At 45.8% G+C, this 9,930-nt stretch overlaps 1 protein-coding gene across 1 annotated transcript in view; it reads left to right on the forward strand.

The window, feature by feature from the left end:
• The window catches only part of SGIP1 (SH3GL interacting endocytic adaptor 1), a 162,638-nt gene that overhangs the window by 138,009 nt on the left and 14,699 nt on the right, over window positions 1–9,930 (forward strand). The gene's annotated exons all lie outside the window — the stretch shown is intronic.

Below are 9,930 nucleotides of genomic sequence, written 5' to 3' on the forward strand. Positions count from 1 at the left end.
GGGGTCAAACAACCCTAGCAAGGTGATTGTCAAGCCTTGTCTTAAAGACCCCCAGGGTAGGAGCTAGCACCACTTCTCTTGGAAGTTGGTTCCAGACCCTAGCCGCCCTGACCGTGAAGTAGCGCCTCCTGATGTCTAGTCTGAATCTACCTTCTGCCAGCTTGTGACCGTTATTCCTAGTCACTCCTGGTAGTGCTCGGGGGAACAGTGACTCCCCTAATGTCTGCTGATTCCCCCTTGACTAGTTTGTAACAGGCCACTAGATCCCTCTTGAAGTGTGGCACCCAGAACTGGACGCCTGTAGGTATGGTGCTGGTTCTTCCTCCCTAGGTGTATCACCTTGCACTTGTCAGTGTTGAATCCCATCCTATTCTTATCTGCCCACCCCTGTAACCTGTCTAGGTCTGATTGCAGCCTATTCCTCCCTTCTAGTGTGCCTACATCCCCCCACATCTTAGTGTTGTCAGCAAATTTGAACATGGTGCTTTTTACCCCCTCGTCCAAATCGCTGATGAACATGTTGAATGGTGCGGGCCCAAGGACCGAGCCCTGTGGGACCCCACTGCCCACATCCATCCAGGTCGAAAATGACCCATCCACCACCGCTCTATGGGTGCAGCCGTCCAGCCAGTTGGTGACCCATTTGACTGTGTAGGTGTCGACACCACAGTCACCCAGTTTTTTAATGCGAATGGGGTGAGAGACAGACAGTGTTGAAGGCCTTCCAAAAGTCCAGAGAAACTACTAATATAAAATGTTTTGCGCAAATGACAGTTGACATGTTGAGATTTGTTTGTTTTTCATTTTTGAAGATGGGACAAATCTCAGATTCAGAAAAAAACTGTATCACTCTATTGACATTGGTTGAAATCTTAGAAAACTGCTTGTGAGATTTTGGCCCTGAGTGAGACCTAGCCGAGTAAGGCTGAGGTGGAACATGGAAGTTCATTCTGATTTCGCATCAGACCTAACTCATATCCAGACACAGCCCGGACAACCTACTCTTGATTTTAAAATGAAATATTTTAGTAAGATTGTTGTCCATTAAGGGTTCAATTGGGTGGGGGGCGGGGAACTATACATATAAATAATCAGGACCTTTTCAATGGGGCAGTTCTCATGTATAAGCAATTGCAGGGACTTGCAGAGGCCTAATGGAGAAAAGAGTTTCCCGGTATTTTGTGAGAAAACCAGCACTAAGGGATATCCTGTAGCTGATGAATTCTTCAGTGCCTTCAGGCAGGCAAAGAGTATAGGGACAGAGAACCTGGAGGCTAAATCTCTTCTCTTTCACAGCTGAGGAAAGGATATCTTGTTTGGAAAATAACTGTGGAAAAATAAGACAATTAAGAGTATTCACACAAGCGTGGATGCTTGGTTCCCTGGGAACAACTAACAGCAGCTTACCTTATGCCACCACTAGCTGTCTCTGGGGAACACGCGTGCCACGTGCCCTCTGGTGCACAGCAGGTTATTCTGGCTGGGATAGGAGAGGCTGGGACTGGCACTGGGCTGCCCCCAGCAGCCTTACCAGGGGTCCTCCCAGGGCTGCAGCAGTGGCAGTCCTGATGCTTGGAGCCTGGCCAGTAGCTGGAGCATGGATCCAGATGGCCTGGATCCAGTTTCAAGTGGCACACACTGCCCCTGCATGCACTGCTCTGCTTTTTTTTTCCAGTGTGTTTTTTGACCCCCTAGATAGCCTCCATGTGTGGTGTGTGGCTCCACATACTGCACAGCTGTGCTTGTCTGGATGTGGCCTTAGCGTAGCAAAAGAAATACCTGAACTGTCTTTTTGCCTATTTCTGTAGCATTACTGCAGTCTCTTGGAGAAGTAGGCAAAATCCCAGGTGTATATACATGCCTACACATACATGTATGTGCACACACGTGCCCACACACTTAGTTTTTGTAACATGATTTCATGCATATCATGCTGTAAGATTCATTTACTTGTCTTTAGCTGGACCAAGCCACTTTTGATTTCTGACTGTTCTGAGCAGAGCCTTCTCATAAGGATACACTCCCAACTGCCCTGACTGTTCTCTACCGTTATCAAGAAAATATCAAATGCTGAATAGGAAATTTGAGTAGAGCAACTCTCAATAATTATAGTATATGACTGGATAATTGCCTCTAACATTGAAGTATACAAATACCTTGAGGTTAGATCACTTTAAAAATTACCACCTGATCCAACTTAGTTCATCCAGGTGTGGACCTTACACTTAAGGGGCAATCAGAAGTGCCAGTTTTCTCCTGATGTGGCTCCAGAAGGTGCTGTACAGCCATGACCAAATACAAGTGCATGGCTGCAGAGTTCTTTAAAAGGGCCTGATCCCATGACAGTCTGAACCCCCATTATGTGAGGGTTCAGATGAAGTTGATCCAAAATGGAGTGCCTTTATTAACTTCTGTCTGCACATGCCAGGAGTAGGACTTGGCTGATGTAGCTCAGCCCTGCTTCTGGTGCTGGTTTCAGAATGGGAGTGGGGAAGGGAGCAGAGGTAAGGTGTTCTGGGGGTTGCCCAGGTAGTGCTGTAGGGGGCTCTAATCCTGAGGGGGGGGGGGCTTCAATCCATCCACCCCCCATTCTAGTGGGGCTGGGGAAACCCCAGAATGGGCCTCCCTCCCCTGCCTTCTTCCCCTACCATCCTGAGACAGAATGGGAGCTGGGAGAAATGTGGCAGAGCTAGGGAAAGAGGCTGCAGAGGTTCACCCACTCTCCCTGGATCAGCTCCATATTGGACCTCGATCACTTACACTTCTGACCCAACAGCTAATGTCTGTTGGGTCAGGAGGATTGGTTTAACTCATGGCACTTTCTGTAAAGAGCCATGACTTAGACCCAGGAGCTGCACTTGTCTGCACCTTTAGATCCCTAGTTAGGTGTATATAAGTTCAAACTGTACAGAAGTTCAGGAAGGTTAAATCTGTCTAAAAATGGCTGATCTGACCTAAGTTAACTATACCTCCAAGGCAGTCTAACTTGGATCAGGTCTGGGGAGACCAATCTAACTGAACTACTGTACAGTCCCTAGCACAATCTCAGGGCTGGGAAAATCCAGCTGTTGCTTCCAGCCCTCAGGCTGTGCTTTTCTACACCCAGCCCCTCAACCCTCCCCCAAATATACAGCCCCTTTTCCTTCACCCCAACAAGCCAGCCCCCACCCCCGAGCCTACCAAACACCCCATCCTGCAAGCCACTCCCAGTGTTGGTTTTACCAGCCTTTGCTGGTGCTGGGAGTCAAGGAAGTAAGTTGCGGGGGGAGAGGGGGAATTGGTTCACTGGAGGAAGTCAGGAAGCTAAACACAGCCCCCAGTCCTGGGAGGAGGAGGGGGAGAGCCTCAAACCCCTCTGGGGTTCCCACTAGCTCCCCTGCCGCTACCAAACCCTCTGAGACCCCACCAACCCCCTACAGGTTCTACTTGCCCCTCCAAGCCCCCCAATAAGCCATGTTACCCCCCCAGTCTCCTCCCAGAGCCTGCTTGTATTACCCCCCCTGCTTGTCTCCTCCCATTTGCCCCAAGCGCCTACAGCTTCCCCTCCCCTATCCCAACCTATTTTAGATCAGGTAGCCATTTTTAACAATTACACCATAGAGAACTACAGTCTCCTTTGTACCTCAGATGCTAAATGAGTTTAGTTCTTTTTTCCCATCAAGATCATTCTGATTGGAATGTTATCTCCCATTTTCAGGCTTCCATACACAATTGAGTGAGTAAATACATGCACCCTATTTAACCTCTGAAGGAATTGGACTAGATCCAGTGAGACAATTATATCCCTACCTAGCAGTATGATTTCTTTGTTATCGCTTAAGTCTGAATCTCTGTACCAATCTGATATCCGCAACAGGCTTCAGAAGAGGCTTGATGATGGTGATTTTTCAAATCTGTTTTCATGTTCGTATAAATGTGGGTGTTTTTGCACCCTTTTCTGTCAGATTTCACAAACCCACACGTACTGCTGTTGTCATGTTCTGCTTATCATGCACTGAGCTGAGTTCCTCAGTTAGCACTCATGATTTATCCTAGCTCCTTTGTCAACTTGAGAAACAAATGTATTGTTCCCCACTGGTTGATGCATGAAAACGTATTTATAACAAAGTAATAGCATCCAGACTTCACAAACCCCTGGGACCTACAGTTGCCTAAAATTAAAGTGTTTTGTTGTTATGCTGTTGGTTCTTTACTTTGTCCTCCCTGGCTGCCTCAGAAGCAGGGAACAATAAAAGCAGTGGGTGGGAGGAGGTGGGGTGTGCTGGGACAGTACTCAGGCTGCTAAAAGGGGAGAGGGAACAGGTAACAGAACACAATGCACTGAAAAGAGCAAAGGCAACAATGATTGGTTGACCAGGAGGTCAGCTTTCCAAATTAAAGCCTGGCAAAATATTTTGTTAAGTAATAAATGTATTGGGAAATGTGGCTTCAGTCATCCTGAAACAATTCATGAATTTACCAATCAGTTTTTACTTTGGGGGGGGGGGGGATGTTAGTACAGTACTAGATTCACAAAACTGCCAGGAATAGGTTGTTCTGGAAGGGAATGTGCTGAATCTCTCCTACTAAAGCTGTTCTGCTTTATAGAAGAATTGAATGGTCATTGAGACAGTGTGTGTCAGAGTGAGCGACTCTCCAGCCTATGAAGTGGGATGCCTTGGTAGGAATCCCTGCTTCAGGGAAAATGTAACTGTGTATGCAAAGTGGAACAGCTTCAACAGAAAAGAGGGGAGCATGCAGCCCTGGAAAACCCCATAGTAGGGTGATTAGGGCATTCTCCGCCATGGCTTGGGTAATGTGGTGTCAAGCCCCTCAAGTATAGGAAGGAACTGAACAAGTCTCCATTTTGCCTGAGTGCTGTCAGCTCTGTACTAATGGATGAAAAAAGGATATATCACTTGCCACCAGCTTTCTGCATGGGTGACTGGTGCCTTCTGAGACTAGTGGGGGCACAGTTTGTGGGCAGCAGCATTGGCAGCAGCAGCAAATGGCAGAAGGCGAGGGCAGGGGAAGGGGAAGCGAGTGGCAACTGCCTGCAGAAGCTGGCAGCAGCGACCAATCTCAGAGGGGGCATGTGCCCCCCCCCCCCACACCAGTTGCATATGCTTTTCTCCTCTGGTTTTGTCAGTCTAGTCCATCATATTTTTTCACTTGTTTCTTACATTCTGTTTCAGGTCAAATTTAATATTTCATATTAAATTAAACTAATGTTTTTTTGGGGGGGTTATAGTTTGAGTAAAAACACCACGTTTTCAATTCGGCTCAATCGCAATCAAAATTGCTTTTGATTTTTCAGCAATGGAGTCCAACTGAAAAATCACAGAGCCCTATGCAGAATAATGAGTAGGTGATCTCCTGTGCTCATAAGGAATTGATAATGAATAGAGCTTCCCCAAACAAAAATTTTGTTAATGTATATTTCCCAAATTTTGGGGGATGTTCTAATAGCTAACCTGTGGTCTTGATCTGAATTTGGTCTTCAGCAAACTAAAACCCTGGATCATACCCCTGCACTTGGTGTCCTCATTCCAGGCCTCAATTTTACAGTGATACTCTGCCTCTGGTAATGAGTAACAATTCTTAAGTTTCTTAAATATATTCAGATTATTTATATCATATACCTGGAGAGGAGATGGGTGTTGCCAGGTCAATCTGCTCAAAGAATCAACAAGGCAAAGCAACTCAACTAACTTAAGAAGGTTGTTACTAGGGGTGTGTGAAATGGGCCATATTGGATTCAGATTTGGTGATTCAATTTGTTGATTTGGATCACTGTCCCCAATTCAATTCAGCTGAATCCAAATATGAAGATTCGATGCCGATTCAGAGAATCTGTGATTCGGCCATAGACACAGCTTTAAATGTTTTTTCTACATACCTCGAGGTACCAGGCGCAGCTAGTGAATGCTGCAATGCTGGGGTGGATGGAGCATCCCACAGGAGTGTAGGGGAGCCCCCTGCGTGCTCAGCGGCAAACCCAGTGATGAACCCAGAAGTATTTCCGGTCCACTTCCAGGTCTGCTGGGGAGCACACTGGGCCCCCCCTCTGTGACCCCCAGCTTGGAAATTGGCTGTGGAAGGACCCCAGCGGCCCCCCCAGACCCATCAGGCACCAGTAGCTGAGGTGGGGCGGTAAAAGGGAGGGCTCTCCTGGTGCACTTCCCGGTGGAACTGGAAGTGGACTGGACGTGCTTCTGGTCCACTGCCATGTCTGCTGCTGAATGCTCTGGGGACCCCCTCCCTACACACTTGTGTGGGATGCTCCATCTGCCTCACCACATCACAGCATTGATGAGCTGCTTGCTACCTTGAGGTATGTAGAAAAAACATTTAAAGCTGTGTCTATGTCCAAATCTTTCTGAATCGATTTGGAGGGTTCCAGTTCAATTCAGAGAGATTAAAGGGTCTCCTGATTTGATTCAGATTTGGAGATTTGGCTACTAAATCGGGCTCAATCTCCGCCAAATCGAATCAGGGACTGAAGCTTCATACAGCCCTAGTTGTTATATCATCTAAGGACATTTTTACATGTGCTCCAGGGTGCGGGGGTGGTGGTGCTTTAATTAGAGTGGCTCTAATTAAAGTGCCACCACATCTCCTGTATCAGTGTCCCCATGTTTAAAAATGATGGTGGAGGCATTTGAACTAAAACTCATTCAACAAACTTTAGTTCAAGCATCCCCACCACCATTTTTAAGCACAGGGATGCTGATACATGAGATGGAGCAGAGTCTGCTCTGATGTTCTGGAATTTCAGCACATTGGAGTATCCTCCGCACTTACGTATCGATGCCCTAAGGTGCCCCGATGGTCACAGAGTCCCTGGAACTGACTTGGTTTGATTTATAAGTTTTTGACTGCAAGACGTTAGGTGTAAGGGTCAGTTAATTGTTTTGGATAATTTTGATTGGACAGAGGACAGCATTGATTAAATGGGTATAACTTTAATACGCATTTTTACAATTCAGTATTCCTTTTCTTGGGTTTTCTTTTCCCATAAACATTCATGAAAGCAAATGCATATGCTCAGATCATCACAGAAAAACGCCGCTTCAGTTTAGGGCTAAGTAAACTCCTGTGTCATGAAAACCCATATTGGAGCCTGATCCCTACCTGCTCCTCCAGCAGCAGAGAGGCGAGAGCAAGCTGCTGGCAATATGGGGAGGTCAGTGCTTCCCTCCACGGCAGCGTCACCCACCCACAGGCACCTGGCTTGGGCAGTTCCCGGGGGCACCGCAGCTGTGGAGGAAAGAACTGAGCCCCCATGCAGCTCAGGAGGCAGGCGGGCTCTGGGGGAAAAAAAATAAAGGATCAGGCTCGCCACTTTTTTTTTCCTTCCTTTCGTGGAGCCTGCCTTCCCAGGGCTGCTGCCGGGCTGCCTGCACAGCCCCTGAGCTGCACGGAGCCCGGTGCTTCCCTCTGCAGCTGTAGGGTAGGGAACTAAAACTCTACAGCGGCTGGAATTAACATGCAATATGCTGCTGAATGTGCAAATATCAATGCCATTAAAGTGGTGCAAAAGGCATTTAGTCTGCTTTAAAGTGTCATCTACAAACACCCTGTGGTAGTTACTGGTGAAGAGTTAAGGTTCCAGTCACAACTTGAACAGCATTACCTACATATCCTACATATTTACTTCTCTCCTGATCTAACTGAACTGCAGAGATGGCTTTGGGGCGATTGAGGTCTAGTTTGGTATCAGTGGTCTTGCTTATGCATGGAGGGCTGATAACCCATTGAATATGGAATGAACTAGGAATATTTCCTTTTTCAGAACAAAGTAGAATAAGGTAGCCTGGAATTTAGCATGAAGGAGCAAGAGGGATATTGGTTGTGTGCGAGTGTAAGAGGACTTAATCTGCAGAGTGATTGTTTTCTGCATTAATTGTTCATGCCAGCTTTCATGGCTAGTTATCACGTTGTCACAGCCATGAACACATTTTGCACTGATATAAACATTCTAGTTCAGTGTATCATTACATATTTTGGAAGGAAACCTTTTTTTGCTGTGTTTGTGTGCTTGTTTTATGACTGAATTGGCTTGTCATGGTGGACAAGACCGGGGATTTTTATTTTAGGTGTAAAGCTCATTTGTGACAGATCTCTAAAGTCTGGACCAATGTACTTGAGGAACTACTAATCATCTTTCATTAAGCTTTAAATATACTTGTTTTTCTTATCTAATATAAAATGTTCATTTCTTGGGCTGAAAACCAGGGCAAAGCATGTGTGTGTGTATGTTCATAGCAATGTATCTTTCAAGAAGCTTGTGTATGTTGTTAACAGAAAGTGGGGAAATTATCCAAATGTGTATTCTGCCTGCCCTCTAGTCTGAAACCAGTCAATCTGGTGTTAATTTATTTAACATAATTTATTCCAGACCTTTGCTGAAATAATCTACTCTCTTGAGTCTTAAGATGTACAGCGAAGGAGGAGATGTCTGGCTACATTAATTTTTACACATTTTTAGGCTACATTAGAAATTCAAAGGAAAATCCTAGCACTCAAAAAAGGTCATCCAGGCATCTGAGACGTTCCCTGTAGACCTTTGGTTTCATAAATTAATGAATAGACAGACCACTGGTTCGTATCCATAGTTTTCTTTGTCTCAGATATAAGAGAGACAGTTTTTGATGCTTACATTGTTATACCAGCGGGGGGGGGTTGGAAATTAGCAGTTAAAAACATATTAGGAGATTTACACGCCCTACTCATCTACAAATATGTATTATTCCTGTATACTACCATAATGCCTAGAAGCTCCAGTCATGATCTAGAATCCTCTTGTGCTAGGGTCAGAACAGAAGCTTTGTCCCAAAGCTCATAAATCTAAGACATGACAATAGATAGATACGGTTGGGTAATATTGATTAGGAGGTGGTTAATAAAAATGACAGACTCTCAATATGTGCTAGACTCTCCTCCTAGCTTCTATCTGTCTGTTCCCTGATGAATTGGGAAGCTTCTTGGGACAGTTATCTGGACTGCTTGTTACCTGTAAAAGTGCCTAATACATTTGATGTGATATAAATAAAATGAAAGTTTTTTACTTTCATCCTTTAATTTAACTCTTTGCCTTCAAGCAGAATAATGAGAATCTCTCATACCATAAGCAGTAGGTAACAGTGGGTGCATTTACACAAGATGCTTTACTGTGTATTGACTAATCTAATGCACAGTAAAGTGTCAGTCTACCTGTGTACAGCAATTACTGCACAGTAGATTAGTCTAATGTGCCATTTTCCAGTACCTGTAAATACAGGTACTAGAAATCAACACATTAAACTTGTGCACTGAAGTGCACATGTTGACACTGAGCGGGAGCACATCGCTTCTGGTTGGCCTAGGCAGCAGGGGCTACAGGGGCCAGGCAGAGCTGTCCCAGCTCAGTGGGATGCTGTCTGCCAGCCACATGAAGATTGGGACCCATCCCAATCTTCGCAGTGCAGGGAGGCAGCTGCCCAACAGCTGGTACAGCTCTCCCTGCCCCATGGACATCAGGATCGGTCTCCATCTTCATGTGGCTGGGAGGCAGCTGCCCGGCAGCTGGGACAGCTCTCTTCTATCCCACAAAGATTGGGACCAGCCCCCATGACGCCTGCCAGGGAGAGCTGGCGCCCAGGGGAGACTAGAGCTCCCCCTGGCTGCTGCAGGGAGGCAAAGCAGCACTGAACTGAGCAAATTTGCTTCTGATGGGCACACATCCAGATGCATGTGGGGGTGCAGTTTAATGCACCTGAATTTTCTACACAGAAATTTCAGGCATATTAATTGCATGTGTAGACATGCCCATTGGGAAATTGATGTTTGAGTTCTCCAGAGTATTTTGGTTACTTATTCCTTAGGTAGTATGTGAGTGTGACAGTTGAGATATTTAGTATTGAAAAGCATGATTTTCTTTAATGCTACAAGAATATCTGTATTTTACTA

This window comes from Crocodylus siamensis, chromosome 5, assembly GCF_052110815.1.
Source record: "Crocodylus siamensis isolate JL-2025a chromosome 5, ASM5211081v1, whole genome shotgun sequence".
In the NCBI taxonomy this organism is placed as follows: domain Eukaryota; kingdom Metazoa; phylum Chordata; order Crocodylia; family Crocodylidae; genus Crocodylus; species Crocodylus siamensis.